Here is a 17380-nt window from a genome sequence, read left to right as displayed (position 1 = left end):
GATAACCCGTCAGCATTCCCATGCTATTTTGTTCCTTTGTACTCTTCGGTCATATTGGTGTGCTCCTAGGAAAAGGGACCACCTCTGTAGCCTTTGCGCTGTCATAATGGGAACGCCCTTTTTAGGGTTGAATATGGAGACGAGGGGTTGATGGTCAGTCAACAAGGTAAATTTTTGTCCGTGTAGTTAATGGTTGAATTTCTTCACCCCCCTCACCAGGCTGAGTGCCTCCCTGTCAATCTGGGCATAGTTACGCTCAGCTGAGTTCAATGAGCGTGACGCAAAAGCTATCGGCCGCTCCGAGCCATCAGGGAATCTATGCGATAATACCGCTCCCACGCCGTAAGGGGATGCATCGCACGCCAGTCTGATTGGCAGTGATGGGTTGTAATGAGCCAACACTTCCCTGGACGTGATCAAGCCTTTGCATTTATGGAAGGCACGTTTACAGTCTTCGCTCCATTTCCAAACTACTCCCGTTTGTAGCAGTGCGTTAAGCGGGTGCAGAACCGTCGACAAGTTTGGTAAAAATTTATGATAGTAACTTACTAATCCCAGGAACGACCTTAATTGTGAGACATTTTCAGGCGCTGGGGCCTTTACGACCGCTTCAATTTTTTCAGGTGACTTATGCAACCCTTCTTCGTTAATGACATGGCCACAATATGATATTTGTTTCTGGAAAAATTCTCACTTGGGGCGATTTGCTCGTAGGCCCCGTTCTCTCAGCCTCGTGAGCACCTGCTCCAAGTTGGCAAGGTGCTCGTTGTCGTTTTCTCCTGTGAAAGGATGTCGTCTAGGTAGCATTGAGTCCCCGGAATCCCTTGCAGGACTTGCTCCATAGCTCTTTGCCAGATAGCCGGAGCTGATGCCACTCCGAAAACCAGTCGATTGTACTGGTACAGGCCTTTGTGTGTGTTTATCGTGAGATACTTTTTAGAGGCCTCCTCAACCTCCATCTGTAGATATGCCTGTGCTAAGTCAATTTTGGTGAAACGTTTCCCTCCGGATAGTGAGGCGAAAATATCTTCTATCCTCGGAAGAGGATACTGTACCGTGTGAAGAACTGGGTTTACAGTCACTTTGAAGTTCCCACAGATGCGAACTTTTCTCTGTTCTTCAGATTTATCATTATTCAATGTTTTCTTCATGACCGGGACGATGGGTGTTGCCCATTCGCTCCAATCTACCTTGGATAACATGCCTGCTTTTTCCAAATTCTCCAGCTCTACCTCGACGGCTAGACGAATTGCGTATGGCACCGGCCTTGCCTTAAAAAACTTGGGAATTGCCGCATCTTCCACTTTTATTGAGGCGGTGGCGCCTTTCAGGGTTCCTAGTTCCTGTTGAAACACTTCTTTGGCGTTAGCCAAGATTTCTTTGAATCGTCCAGGTATGACGTCATCATCGTTTTTTTTCTTACTGGTCACCGTCAGTGCCTGAATGGAGTGCCAGTCTAAACTTGTCTTTCTGATCCATTCACGTCCCAACAACGGTGGACCACCATCTTGCAGAACGTATAAATACAACTTTTGTATTTCCTTGCCGTTGTATACAACAGGCACCCTTATTTTCCCTCTGGGGTATACTTTCTGCCCCGTATATGTCTTCAAGACAATGGATGTGTCTTTCAAAGGTATATGCGGAAATAGCCGCTCGTAATCCTGTCAACTCATGATGGTCAGAGCTGATCCTGTATCTAGCTCCATTTTGACTGGGGACCCCGCTATCGTGAGGGTAACCCAAATGGTCTGGTAATCTTCTTTGGCAATTACATTATGTAATTTGAGAGAGCTTAGTCTCTTGTTTCCAGAGTCGCTATCGCTCTTCTGGTCTACGGAGCTACTGTCCGTCATCATTTGTACCTTTCTGTACTTTTCCTTATTGACCTTTTTACTGTCAGCGGATTTCTTTCCAGATCTGCATACACATGCAATGTGTCCCATCTTTCCGCATTGCCTGCATGCTTTGTCCTTGAACCAGCAGTCCTTCTGGTCATGGGTGGATCTGCCGCAGCGATAACATCTCTCGAAACCCCGTGTCATTTCATGGGTGCCGATGTCCTGTGGCTTTTGCTGTATCTCTGCAGCTCCTCTTGCTGCTGCTTCGTATGATACAGCCACACTGAAAGCCTTGTCCAGTGTCAAATCTTTCTCAGAAAGTAATCTTTTCTGTGTTCCTTCGCTTAGGAGACCACAGACGAATTTGTCTCGTAGAGAATCTGCCAGTCCTGCCCCGAATTGGCAGTGCTTTGACAGCTTTCATAATTCGGTCAGGTAATCAGCGCTATTTTCATTCTTGTGCTGATTCCTCCTGAAGAATTTGAATCGTTCCGCTATCAGCAGCGGTGTTGGGTTTAAGTGCTCCTGTAAAGTATCAACAATCTCATTAAAATTCTTGTCCATAGGTTTGGCTGGAGTGATCAAGTTTCGTAACAGCCCATATGCCCTTGCGCCCATCAGATTTAGAAGTACCGATGCCTTTTTATCATCCGCTACCTCATTCGCCTTGCAATATACCTCCACTCTTTCCACATATGTGGTCCAATCTTCTATATCACTATCGAAAGCAGTAATATTGCCAGTCTTCGGCATCTTGAAAATCTAAAATGGCGCTTCCGCGCTTTTCTTTCTTCCCCGCCGATTTAAATGGTGCCTCCCATGCTTTCCCGCCACTGCCGCTGCTGCCAACGCTGTTCTCCGCGGTTCCCGTTGCGACCTGCAGCTTTTTGCGTTATTTCTATTTTTTTTATAATATATCGCTTCAATATTCTCTCCGTAATTGAAGAACCGTTCCCGTTGTGGAGCGAACCCTCTGGGACTTTCCCCTCCCTCTGCTCGGTCCGAGCGCTGGCCGTGCCCTGAGTGCTCCACCCTCTCTCTTTGCTTCTGCTTCGCGACTCGCTGCCCGGCCCTGTTGCAGAGCCACCCGATCGAGCTGTAGCCCGCCGCAGCCCAGGAAGGATCAGTGCACTACCTGCCACCAGCCCATTTAGCTGGGGAAACCACAGACTGGAGACCAAGCCTGGCCCTCGTTTTCGAGTTTCTTCGCGTTATTTTTTTTTTTTTCTTGCTTCTGGCTCCGACCTTCGTCTGAGGAATCGATCCCCTTGAGGTGCTGCCGAATTGCAGGCAAGTTCGTTTCTAACTCGTCGCCACTGTTAGATCCGTGTGTTAATGGAGACACGGAATGCAGGAGTTGATTTAACAAGTGTTTACTGAACAAAGTCTGGAGGTGAACTTACTACACAAGACGCTACACAGGCTTATATACCCGAGTGGTCACTGCTGGTACTACATTATACAGGGGCTTCAAAAACATAGTTCCTCTTAAAGGTACATACACTACAGGCTCCACCTGATCTATCCAGGCACCTGAAGCGCATCTTCAGCAAACTGATGGTTTGCTCGATTATGGCTCTGCTGGATATGTGGCTGGAATTGTAGCTCTCCTCAGCTTCGTTGGATGGTCTCAACGGCGTCATTAGCCACGTCCTTAGGGGATAGCCCTTGTCTCCAAGTAGCCATCCGTTAAGTTGGTCTGGCATACTGAATAGCAGAGGCACACTAGACTGGCGCAGTATGAAGGGGTCATGGCAACTGCCAGGGTACTTGGCACAAACATGCTAAATTTCCTTCTTGTGGTCACGCACCAGGTGAAAGTTAAGGGAGTGGAAGCCCTTGCGATTGACAAAAATACCTGGATTGCGATGGGGTGCCTTAAGGGCCACATGTGTGCAGTCAACGACGCCCTGCACCCTTGGAAAGCCTGCCAGATGAGCTAATCCAACCGCACGTGCTGTGACACTTGCTCAATCCTTGGTGAAATGGATGTGATTGTGTGCGAGGGCAAAGAGGGCATCGGTTACCTGCGTGATGCAAGTGTGTGCAGCCATCTGGGCGATGCCGCTGATGTCTGCTGCTGATCCCTGGAATGAGCCTGAGGCAAAAAAGTTGAGTGCGGTGGTGACTTTGACGGCCACTGGTAAGGGTTGTCCACCTGGTCCTCTGGCCTGCAGGTCTTGTTGCAGCATTGCGCAGATGTCACCCACTACCTCTCGCGAAAGTCGGAGCCGCCTTTGGCACTGATGCGGTAGCCCTATGTCTGTAGACCCTGTTTGGGGGGTATCTCCTATGCCGACGGGCTTCCATGCGCTGGCCCCTTCTGGCCTGTGCATCTTCAGGTGGGTGAGCAGCAGCTTGGCGCGCCTGTTGTTGCTGCTGCTGTTGGGGCTCCTGTTGTTGTTTCTGCTGTTGTTCGGCCTCATCTAATATCCAGAAGGGAAGGGAATAAATGGCTCCCATGCTTCTGGTAGATGCCTCAGTTGAGGAAGCGCTCAGTGAAGCTGGCGAGAGGGGTTTCCCAGGAGGTCACACTGGAGATGGATGTTGATGCGCTATCAATTACTCAAAAGACTGAGGTTAAGCGAGTAACTAACAGGCTTTTATTAACAAGAGAATGAAGGTGTGCCTCGAGTGGTCGACCAGTCCAGAATACAGAGGGACTGTGGAGCAGTCACCTTTATACCTGGACTCGTGGGAGGAGTCAGCCGAGGCATGTACAGACATGTACACAGTGGAATACAAACAGTGGTTTACCACATTCACCCCTTGTTTAAAAATGAGTCCGGCGGGGTGATGTTTATTAAAAGTTTGTGTATTGGAGTCTCTCCGGAGGTCTTGTCTGCCGCTGTGATCAACGTGGCGATGGCAGGGGTAGTGAAGCTTCCGGCGTCGAGTCCCACGTAGGCTGGGGCACTGGTGTGTAGTCCTCGTGGGTGTTGAGCGGGTCGCGGGGCCCAGGCGTGCTGTCTGCTGGGGTTGGATATTGGATCGTGGGGGGGGGGTGGTAGTGGGTAGTGGGTTACTGGGGCCCCCGAGGGTGCGAGGTCTCGTATGGAGACTGTGTCCTCCCGCCCGTCCGGGTACGCAATGTAAGCGTACTGGGGGTTGGCGTGGAGGAGGTCGACCCTCTCGATCAGGGGGTCCATTTTATGGGTCCTCACATGTCTTCTCAGTAGGACCGGCCCTGGGGACGTCAGCCATGGCGGTAGCGATGTCCCCGATGTGGACTTCCTTGGGAAGACAAACATTTTCTCATGAGGGGTGGCGTTAGTGGCAGTGCAGAGCAGTGACCGAATAGAGTGGAGCGCATCGGGGAGCACATCCTGCCAGCGGGAGGTCGGAAGGCCCCTAGACTTTAAGGCTAGCAGGGCGGCCTTCCAAACTGTCGCATTCTCTCTTTCCACCTGTCCGTTCCCCCGGGGGTTGTAACTGGTGGTCCTGCTTGTGGCAATACACCGAGCAAGCAGGTACTGGCAGAGTTTGTCGCTCATAAACGATGAGCCCTGGTCGCTATGGATATAGCTGGGGAAACCGAACAGGGTGAAGGGGTCGTTCAGACATTTAATGTCCGTGGCACTGGTCATGTCCGGGCAGGGGATGGCGAACGGGAAACGGGAGTACTCATCAATAATGTTGAGGAAGTACACATTACAGTCGGAGGAGGGGAGAGGCCCTTTAAAATCAACGCTCAGGCGCTCGAAGGGGCGAGTGGCTTTTATCAGGTGAGCCCTGTCTGGTCTATAAAAGTGCGGTTTGCACTCAGCGCAGACTTAGCAGTTCCTGGTCATGGTCCTGACCTCCGCAATGGAGTAAGGCAGGTTGCGGGCCTTGATGAAGTGGAAGAACCTGGTGACCCCCGGGTGGCAGAGGTCATTGTGGAGGGCCCGCAGTCTATCGATCTGCGCACTGGCGCAGGTGCCACGCGATAGAGCATCCGGGGGTTCATTGAGCTTCCCGGGCCGGTACAAGATCTCGTAATTGTAGGTGGAAAGTTCGATTCTCCACCTCAAGATCTTGTCGTTTTTGATTTTGCCCCTCTGCTTGTTGTTAAACATAAAAGCAACTGAACGCTGGTCAGTGAGCAGGGTAAATCGTTTTCCGGCCAGGTAGTGCCTCCAATGACGCACAGCCTCCACAATAGCCTGGGCCTCCTTCTCAACAGTGGAGTGTCTGGTCTCCGGGCCCTGGAGGGTTCGTGAAAAGAAGGCCACGGGTCTCCCCGCCTGATTAAGGGTAGCGGCCAGGGCAAAGTCGGACGCGTCGCTTTCCACCTGGAAGGGGATGGATTTGTCCACTGCGTGCATGGTGGCTTTGGCAATGTCTTCCTTGATACGGTGGAAGGCTAAGCGGGCCTCTGCCGTCAAGGGAAAAGAGGTGGACTTGATCAGCAGACTGGGCGTAATAGGAGAAAAACCCTAGGCACCTCTTCAGGGCCTTGAGGCAGTGGGGCAGTGGGAGTTCCATAAGGGGACGCATCCGGTCGGGGTCGGGACCGATGACTCCGTGTTCCACAACACAGCCAAGGATGGCGAGGCGGGTTGTGCGGAATATGCACTTCTCCTTGTTATACGTCAGGTTCAGGATTTGGGTGGTGCAGAGGAATTTTTTGAGGTTTGCGTCATGGTCCTGCAAGTCATGGCCGCAGATGGTCACATTGTCCAGATATGGGAAAGTGGCCTGCAACGCATTTTGATCGACCATCCAGTCCATCTCCCTTTGGAAGACGGAGTCAGCCAAGGCATGTACAGACATGTACACAGTGGAATACAAACAGTGGTTTACCACAGATGTCAGGCTCCAAATTTCCACAGCTGTGGTTATGCCTTCTAAAAGTTACCCCAGACCTGAGACTACAAAGTCCTGCCACCTGCAAATGATGGCTGATCAAATTTCCTCTTTAATGGCTGACCTGCAGCTGATAGTCAGCAATCCAATTGTGCTCCCGCCAGGTTTCACTGTCATGTTTCAGAACAGGCGTGTTTCACGTGGGAAAAGGGTTAAAATCGCAATGGCCATTCAAAATGGCTGTTTAGAGGCAATTTAGTGTTTGTTAAGGGCCTTAACGGCCTATCCCGCCTCTTGGAGGCAGGATGGAGACTGGACCATCAGACACAAGTTTTTGAAAATTGCGTGGAGGCGGGATGGAGGCGGGGTCAGGCCCACCTGCCAGTTTCTGCAATTTTAACCACCCACACGCCCCCAATCCCACCTCCATGGCCCAATGAAAATCCTGCCCATTGAGTCTAGAGGTAACAGATGCATGGATGAGGTTTTCAGTAGTAAATGAGCTAAGGCAAGGGCAGAGATGGGCGATGTTACGGAGGTGGGAGTAGGCAGTCTTGGTTATGTAGATGATATGGGTCAGAAATTCAGCTCAGGGTTAAATAGGATGCCAAGGTTGCGCACGGTCAGGTTCAGCCTCCGACAGTGGCCAGGGAGAGGGATGGAATCGGTGAGTAGGGAATGGAGATTGTGGCTGGGATCGAAGACAATGGCTTCAGTCTTCCCAACATATAAATGGTGGACAAGCAGAGTGAGAAATCAGAGGCATTCAAGGGGTCAAGAGAGGTGATGGTGAAGTAGAGCTGGATGTCGTCAGCATACATGTGGAACCTAATATTGTGTTTTCAGATGATGTCCCCAAGTGGCAGCATGTAGAAACAAATAGGAGGGGGCAAAGAATAGATTGTTCGGGGACTCCAGAAGTAATGGTGTGGGTGTGGGAAGAGGAGCCATTGCAGGTGATTCTTTGGCCACGACTGGATAGTTGGAATGGAACCAGGCAAGGGCAGTCCCAAGTTGGACAACGGAGGAGAGGCGTTAGAGGAGGATGGTGTGGTTAACCATGTCAAAGGCTGCAGACAGGTTGAGAAGGATGAGGAGGGATAGTTTACCATGGTCACAGTCACTTAGGATGTAATTTATGGCTTTAATAAGGGCTGTGGTGGGGTGGAAACCTGATTGGAGGGATTCAAACATGGAGTTGCGGGAAAGATGGGCATGGATTTGGGAGACAACAACATGTTCAAGGACTTTGGAGAGGAAAGGGAGGTTGGCGATGGGGCGGTAGTTTGCAAGGGCCGAGGGGTCAAGGGTGTTTTTTTCTATGAAGGTGATGATGACAGCAGATTTGAAGAGGAGGGGGAGGACAGTACTTGAGGGGAATGCATTAACAATATCAGCTATCACGAGGGCCAGGAAGGATAGTTGGATAGGAGTTAAGGGCAGTTTTCAGAATGGTTGAAGTAGGTAGTGATGTCCCTCAAGGTTTAGTTCTGGGGCCACTTCTGTTCACTGTGAATATTAATGATTTTGGATTTAGGCCTAAAGACAGTGATGACAAAATGTTCAGATAATACCAAAATAAGAAATATAGTAAAATCTTTAGAAGACCAAAGGAAACTGCAAAGGGATATTGATAAGATGGGGGAATGGGCTAAAAAGTGGCAGATGGAATTCAAAGTCAGTAAGTGTGAGGTGATGTACTTTGGTAAAATAATTAACAGCAGTAATTATACTCTGAATGTAAGTAGGCTTGGTGCTCCGGAAGAGCAGAGGGACTTGGGGGTACAGGTTTACAGAACATTAAAGGCAGCAGCTCAAGTTGATAACACTGTAAAAAACACTAAACAATGCTAGGTTTTATCTCGAGGTACAGAGTATAAAAGCCAAGAGGTATTAATGAGCCTATATAAACCTTAACAAGACCTCAGTTAGAGTACTGTGTGAAGTATTGGATTCCCACTACAGGAAGGATATTGAGACTTTAGACAGGTTGCAACACAGATTCACCTTGTCTGAGGAAATACAAATACGAAGAAAGACTTGGAAAACTGGGCTTTTTTATCATTTGAACAGTGCAGATTACGGGACGATATAATTGAAGTGTTTCAAATTATGTAAGAATGGGACAGGGTAGATAGAAACAGATTGCTTCCAGTAGTTGAGTGGTCATGAATGAGAGGTCATAGATATAAGATTAATGCAAGAGATTAGAACAGAGGATAGGAGAAACGTCTTTCCAGACAGTCATTGGGGTGTGGAATTTACTTTTAAGGAACTATTTCAATATTCAAGATTAGATTGGATAGGTGGATGAAGGAAAAGCAGTTGAAGGGATATAGGAACACAGTGGGTATATATGATGAGAACGATTTGCTTGCGTGCAGGGTAAACAGCGACACAGACTGACTAGTCCGGATGGCCATTTTCTCTGTTGTAATTTCTGTGTATTGCTATGTATTACTCTTAACCTTCTAAGGAAAAAAACCCCAGTTTTTCTTGTATCTCCTCAGAACTAAAGGCCGGAATTTTCTTGGTGTGGGCGGTCGGCGTGGCGGGTTGCGACCCCGTTTTTGCTTCCATCCCGCTTCAGAAATCAACTTTACGATAATGGGGGCTATTAAGCCTGCCCTGCGCGTTATCCGGCCCTATTAAATGGTGCAGGCCTGATGATGTCATCGATGACGCGTTTTCAGTCGGGATATTTAAAGGAGCCATGGCCACATTGCATTTGAAGGTTCATCTCGGAGTGTGCAGTTACTGGACTGGAGACATGACTGCACAGAGGCAGAGGGCGGCACTCAGGTTCTCCGATCTCTGATGACTCCCTCCATATGCTTGTGGAGGGAGTCAGAGCATGCAGGGAGGTTCTCTTCCCTTTGAATGGGCAGAAGAGACCTCCCCAACAGACAAAAAGAGCCTGGCTCCAAATTGCTGAAGAGGTGAACAGCAGGGATGTGTTCAGGCAGTGCTGGAGATGTTTCAATGATCTCATTAGATCAGGAAATTTAAGTACAAAGCCACACTCAACTTCATCCTGCTGTGCCTCTCATCAGATGCCCATCACTCTGCCTTCCCAAACCTACTCCTGCACATCTTTACTCACATCAACCTACGTTGCACGTCCACCCATCCCTCTCTCTATTTACATTATCACATCCCCATCTTACTAGCCAACCCTCACACTCACCCTCACCCTAATGCAATCATACCAACAAACAACACACAAGGAGGACACTTGGCATTGCCACCCCATTCCATCATCGTCTCCCTCTAAAGATGTAACCCATCCATTCCTTACACTCATTCCATCACTCTCACTCAACCTTCTCTCCTTTCACCCCTTGCAGGAAAAGAGAGCCCACAATAAGCGGGAGAGAACTGGAGATGGGTCTCCATCATTTGCCACCCTCACAACAGCAGAGGAGGCTGCATTAGAAGTATCAGGAGTGGCCGAGCAGCTGGAAGTGGGAGACAGAGAGAGGGGTACATCTCAGCAACCTGGCGACAGAATTACATATCATACAGTTACATGGCACACATCAGTCACTTATATGGAGACTGATGATATCAGCCACTGAATGGTCATCATGTACATAATGGTATCTGTACCCATTCTTCTTATGGCATATCTAACTCATCTCTTTACTCTCCCACGGGTCCATCAAGAGACCCCACCCCCCAGCCCCCGCTCCACCCCTACTGTCCAGGAGATAGAGGAAGACAACTCCTCAGCGGAGCTTCCAGGCGCAGCATCACCAGACATAAGCGCACCCAGCACCAGTACAGAAACGCATACCTCAGTGGGTCCCACGCGAGATAGGGTAGTGTTGTCACTTAGTCTGTCACAAGTCACAAGTGAGCAGGAGCAGATGTGGAAACAGGGACAGCAGTGGAGACTCCTCGCTGGAGGGCTCAGGATGCTCCCAGCTCTGCTCAACTGTATGCAGACACTGAGCCTCGGGGGCCATCCAGAAAGAGGGTGATCCTGGAGTTGCAGGAAGAAGTGCAGGGGGCTCTGACAGGTTTTGTGACCATGATGTCTGCAAATGTTCAGAGAATGGAAGAGTCCATCTCCAACATGAGCACCACCGTGTCGCAGGTGATGGCGACTGTAGGCTGTTCCATGGATAGGATGGGAACTTACATGGAGCAGCTAATGCACCACTCACAGGAGCACATAGTCTCTATGGAGAATAGATGGCTATCTTTGGAGAATAGATGGCAGATGCTCATAGACCTCCTGTCTAGGAGGGATGTCAGTGTAGACGTGGGTCCTCATGGCCCCACTGATGTGCAACAAGGTACTCTCCAGCTCCTTGCTAGCAGGGAAGTACGGATGGCCCATGAGAGTGGTGATGGTGAGAGGGGACATGGAAGTGTGGGCTCCTCTCAAAGCACTCACACTTCTGCCCCATTGCCATCCCATCAGTCAGAGCCTCAGATGCCTCTTCGGACAGTGATGGCCGAGTCTGCCCTGCACAGTCACAGGAGGAGCAGACTTTGGCAGGGCCATTACAGGCTCCAAAACCCAGAGGACGTCTGCCAAGAGTGTCTAAACAGTCGTAGCATGGAAGTGAGCAGGCTGCCTCTACCTCTGCTGAAGCCACAAGGGTAGCACCTCATAGAAGCATGCGTAAGAGAAAGATGACAAACAAGTAGACTCACAAGGGTAGCCAATTGACTGTTTTATTCAGTGTTGATGTCAAGGTACTGTTAATGTGATGTCAACCATAAAAATCTTTATTTTCACCACTTTCCAGTCTTGGACAAATTTGTGTGCACCTTTGGAAGTGGCTTAGTGAGTTGCAGTGAATGGTGAGACAATGGTACCTCCAGCAATGGTGGTCAGTTGAAAGGAATGGCTTGGTCATTGTAAGGATCCTTTACGGTGTTGCTGTGGGGTGGTGCCAACCTGGCACAGCATGTGGCAACCATATGCGTAAAGTTAAATAAATCTGGCCATGATGAAGCCATCCTTGACCTCCCGGGCAGCAATGTACTCTGGTGCTGGTGGGATCTGGGCCGCAGATTCCTCCAGCTCCTGTTCCTCCTCCTCCTGCTCCTCTTCCTCTGAAGAGGCTGTGCATTCAGTGCCTTGCTCCTCTTGTATCGCTAATCCTCACTTCTGTGCTGTTATGCAGGGTGTAGCAGACCACGACAATTCTGGAGACCCTGGCTGGTGTGTACTGAAGGGCTCCTCCAGATCTGTCACGGCATCTGAAGCGCATTTTGAGCATGCCTATTGATTGCTCTATGACACGTCTGGTGGAAATGTGGCTTTCATTATATCTCTCCTGGGCCTCAGTACTTGGCCTCCTCAAGGTTGTCATGAGCCACATCTTCAGTGGATAGCCCTTGTCCCCAAGCAGCCAGCCAGAAAGTCTGTCTATAGGAGCGAAGAGCTGAGGGACGGTGGACTGGCGAAGGACGAAAGAGTCATGGCAGCTGCCAGGGAATTTGGCACACTCATGCATGATGATTGTCCTATGGTTGCAGACCAGCTGCACATTGAGGGAGTGGAAGCCCTTGCATTTGACAAAGATTCCTGGGTTATGATGGGGTGCCCTGATGGCAACATGTGTGCAGTCGATGACGCCCTGCACCTGTGGAAAGCCAGCCAGAGTGGCAAAGCTGAGTGCCCACTCAGTAGCACTGGCTTCATCAGTGGCAAAGTTAACATAACTGGCTGACTTGCCAAAGAGGGCATAGGTGACCTGTGTGATGCACTTGTGGGCGGCCGACTGCGAGATGCCGTAAATGTCTGCTGCAGATCCCTGGATGGAGCTTGAGGTGAAGAAGTTGAGGGCACTGGAGACTTTGAGAGTCACTGGCAAGGCGTGTCCACCTGCTCCTCTGGACTGCAAGTCTTGCTCGAGCAATGTGCAAATGTCTGCGACGACCTGGCACGTTAGTCTCGGCCTCCTTTGGCACTGCTGCTCAGTCATGTTGAGGAAGCTCATCCTCTGCCTGCATACCCTGTGTTGGGGGTATCGCCTCCGGCGCGGTGCAGCCCTGCGCTGATGCCCTCTGTCCTGTGCAGCATCAGGTGGTTGAGGGGAAGGGTGTTGGTGCTGCTGGTGTTGGGGCTCATTGTAGTCTGATTCTGAGGACCAAGGTGAGCAAGTATAAACGACACCCATGCTGATGTCATAGATGGCAGGTCAAATAGCAATCAGCGGGCCAATCCCTCAATGCTGTGATAGTGGCTAGCAATGTGGTGAGAGTGGCTTCTCAGGTGGCAGAAATGACCTGCAAACTCCAGAAACCTAAATCTGTGCACAAAATGGAGTGAGCAAGAGACTTTCCCTTAGGCAACTAATGAGGTGCAAGGTTTGTGTATTTATCTGGTATTCACAGCTGTCAATTAAATTAATGCCCTCACACAATGGCCACTGAACTTCCGCCTCCCCTTCACAGGCGAGTTTAATTAGGTCGCCCGCCTATCCCGATCAGGTCTGTGGCGCGCTGGCAAACGCGCCCGGGTTAATGGCGCGAGGAGGCGTGATGACGGCAGGTTACTGACATGTTGCCTATTTTCGCAATTTTTACAGCCAACCCGCCTCCAAACCTGCATGCATAGCAATGGGAAAATTCCGGCCTAGGTCACATTAAGGCATCTCATTCTGTCTTCCTTTGTGCATTGCTTTGGATTATATACTGACTCAGTAAGAAGAGTAAATTTACATAGTATCTAGAAAAGTAATTATTTATTCATGTCATTTGATTTTTTTTTCCTCAGAAGCAATTACAACAAGCATAATGGATCAGTTTCCTGATTTTATACGTACAAAATACCTTTATATGGTAATCATCCTTTGTCTATCATTCTATTCCCGTGGTCTCATATTTGTAACACAGGTATGCAGTCCATTCATTTTTACAACATTTCTTTATATCTTTCATGTAGCAATAGTCCTTTGAAAACAAAAATGCCATTAACATGCTATATAGTACTTGTTAATCATAATGTATTGGTAAAAGTGGGCCTGATATTCCTCTTTTGTTGAAAATGGAAGAAATGCATGGCTTTGAAATGTATGATTCTTGAGAATATTATTTCATTTGCAGAAGTGAAAAATTTACAGTAGGTGAACTGATCAATGTTCACCTACAATAATAATTCCTTAACGTTTCTCAAGCAGCTAATAAATCATTTAGCAAGTATAAATAGCAAAAAGTTTGTTCATCCAATTGTAAGGTTCACATTTCTTGTTAAAATGGCTGAATGACAAGTAAGTAAAAGCTGATTTAACAGTTACACTGGCAAGTACTGTGAATCTCTGTAATGATGCAACACCATTTTTTGGTGGGGAAATACACCCTGTCACTGACAGAGGGAACTCTGCCTCATAGGAAAATACATTGGATTACTTGGTCAAAATCATGGAATGCCCTACTTAACATCATTATGGCAGCACCATCAGCATGAAGACAGCAACGGGTCAAGGAGAAAGCCCATCATCACCTTCTCAGAGCAACTAGGGATGGGCAATAAATGTGGTTTGGCCAACATCACATACATCCAGAGATCAAATAAAAAAATAAAAAGGAAAGGTGAGGAAAGACAATTACTCTCATAAATGCATCCACTATCTGTTAGATGTCGCAATTTGTATACCGCAAGTACCAGTAATGTTTACTCCAAATAAAATAGGAAAAAAAATCCCTGTGACCAATTTCAGGAAAACCGTACAGAAAATCCTTCCCAATCACTGAAATTTTGGCTGGAGCTCTTAAAATGTTGGATGCTTTAAGGAAAAACACAAAAGTAAAACATGAATATTACTGTATGGGCATGACGTAAAATGGTAGTTGTTAATAATACATGCACAAACTGCTATACAAATACAGAAGAGCCAATGTTCAGGTTTTGGTGCAAGTCAGTTCTAAATGTTTAAGAACTGATGTAGATCTTGCCAGAATTTAGAGTTTCACTTAATTTGCATAATTATTTACAGCTCCACAGGCAGATTTTGGTTGGTGCAGTGAGGTGGTTGGAAGGAGGGATGTCACTCAGGACATCACTGCAGGAGTTCCTCAGGGCAGTGTCCTAGACCCAACCATCTTCAGCAGTTGCTTCATCAATGACCTTCCCTCCAACATAAGGTCAGAAGTGGAGATATTTGCTGATGATTGCACAATGTTCAGTTCCATTTACAACTCCTCAGATACTGAAGCTGTCCATGCCCACATGCAACAATAACTGGACAACAGTCATGCTTGGGCTGATAAGTGGCAAGTAACGTTCATGCAACACAAGTGCCAGGCAATGACCAACTCCAAAAAGAGAAAGTATAACCACCTCCCCTTGACATTCAATGCCATGACCATCGTCAAATCCCCCACCATCAACATCCCTCCCGCCACCCCCCCCATGGAATACTCTCTACTTGCCTGGATGAGTACAGCTCCAACAACACTCAAGAAGTTCGACACCATACAGGACAAAGCAGCTCGCTTGATTGGCACCCCATTACCACCTTAAACATTCACTCCCTCCCCCACCGGCGCACCATGGCTGCAGTGTGTACCATCTACAAGATGCACTGCAGCAATTCGCCAAGGCTTCTTCGAAAGCACCTGCCAAACCCGCGACCTATACCACCTAGAAGGGCAAGGGCAGCAACTACATGGGATCACCATTACCTGCAAGTTTCCCTCCAAGTCACACACCATCCTGACTTGGAAATATATCGCCGTTACTTTATCAACTGGGTCAAAATCCTGGAGCTCCCTACCTAACAGCACTGGGAGTATCTTCACCACACGGACTGCAGCGGTTCAAGAATGCAGCTCACACCACCTTCTGAAGGGCAATTAGGGATGGGCAATAAATGCTGGCCTTGCTAATGCCGCCCACATCCTGTGAATGAATTTTTAAAAATGCTTCTCCAAGGCATAATCCCCAGATGTCTAATGCAGCATGATGGGAAGGAAGTGGAGGTAGGTTTCACTCCACAGCTTCTCCAGTCACTGGCAGTATCAATCTGCCCTAGCAATAAATGCACAGTTCTGCATTTGGCTCTATTGACCCAGAATCTGTGAATGCAGTTTATTTATTATTAGATAGATGCAACAATGCCTGCAAATTTGGTTGGTGACATCTTGGTGGGTGTGCAAATCTGGCTTTGCTGGCTGGTGATCACCTTGGTATGCCTTTACCTTTAAGGTTACCTCTGGAGTCCCCCAAGGATTGATCCTTGGCCCCCTCCTAATTCTCATCTACATGCTACCTCTTGGCGACATCATCTGAAAACATGTCAGGTTCCACATGTATGCTGACGACACCCGGTTTTATCTCACCACCACCACCTCTCGACCTCTCCACTGTCTCTGATTTGTCAATCTGCTTGTCCGACATCCACTACTGGATGAGCAGAAATTTCCTCCAACTAAATATTGGGAAGACCAAAGCCATTGTCGTCGGTACGAGCCACAAATTCCATTCCCTAGACACTGACTCCATCTCTCTCCCTGGCAACTGCCTGAGGCTGAACTAGACCATTCAGAACCTTGGTGTCGTATTTGACTCCGACATGAGCTTCCAACCACATATCAGCTCCATCACCCTGACCGCCTACTTCTACATCCGTAACATCGCATCACTCCGCCCCACCTCAGCTCATCTCCTTCTGACACCCTCATCCATGCCTTTGATACCTCTAGACTGAACTATTCCAATCCTCACCTGGCCTGCCTCCCAACTTCCCCCCAAATAAACTTGAGCTCATCCAAAACTCTGCCACCCATTTCCTAACTCGCACCAAGTCCCGTTTACCCATCACCCCTGTGCTCGCTGACCTACATTGGCTCCCGGTCCGGCCACACCTCGATTAAAAAATTTTCATCCTTGTTTTCAAGTCCCTCCATGGCCTCGCCCCTCCCTATCTCTCTAACTCCTCCAACCCTACAAATCTCTAAGATCTCTGCGCTGCCCCAATTCTGGCCTCTTGTGCATCCTCAATTTTAATTGCTCCACTGTTGGTGGCCATGCTTTCAGCTGACTAGGTGGACCAGGAGAGCAGTCAGACAATTTAAAGACAATGGAGGGGTCGGGAGAGGTGGTGGTGAGGTAGAATTGGGTGTCGTCAGCGTACATATGGAACCTGACGTGTTTTTGGATGATGTCATCGAGGGGCAGCATGTAGATCAGAAATAGGTTGAATCCCTCACCATCAACAACCTGGGGCTCACCATTTACCAGAAATTTAACTGCACCACCAACATAAATACGGTGGCTACAACAGCAAGTCAGAGGCTGTGTATTCTGTGTCAAGTGACTCACATCATGATACCCCAAAGCCTTTCCAGTACCTACAAGGCACAAGTCAGGAATATAATGGAATACTCTCCACTTGCCTGGATGAGTGCAGCTCCAACAACACTGAAGAAGCTTGACATCATCCATGACAAAGCAGCCCACTTGATCGGCACCCCATCCATCACCTTAAATATTTACTCCCTCCATCACCAGCATAACATGCCTGCAGTGTGCACCATCCCATCTACAATATCAACTGCAGCAACTTGCCAAGACATATTCAACAGGACATCCCAAACCCACGACCTCTACCACCTAGAAGGACAAGAGGAGCAGGCGCATGGGATCACCACCACATCAAGTTACCCTCCAAGTCACACACCATCCTGTCTTGGAAATATATCATCGTTCCTTCATTGTTGATGGGTCAAAGTCCTGGAACTCTACGCCTTACATCGCTGTGTAAGTACCTTCACAACACGGATTCCAG

General features: G+C 48.6%; 1 pseudogene; it reads left to right on the top strand.

Annotated features, from left to right (window-relative positions):
• Positions 1–17380, top strand: part of LOC147108643 (sodium- and chloride-dependent neutral and basic amino acid transporter B(0+)-like) — a 253377-nt pseudogene that overhangs the window by 182970 nt on the left and 53027 nt on the right.

The sequence above is a fragment of the Somniosus microcephalus genome, chromosome 13 (assembly GCF_052327205.1).
Source record: "Somniosus microcephalus isolate GS21.2 chromosome 13, FLI_Smic_1.0, whole genome shotgun sequence".
Classification (NCBI taxonomy): domain Eukaryota; kingdom Metazoa; phylum Chordata; class Chondrichthyes; order Squaliformes; family Somniosidae; genus Somniosus; species Somniosus microcephalus.
Note: the sequence above shows the minus strand (reverse complement) of the source record. Positions and strands in the feature narration are given on the sequence as shown.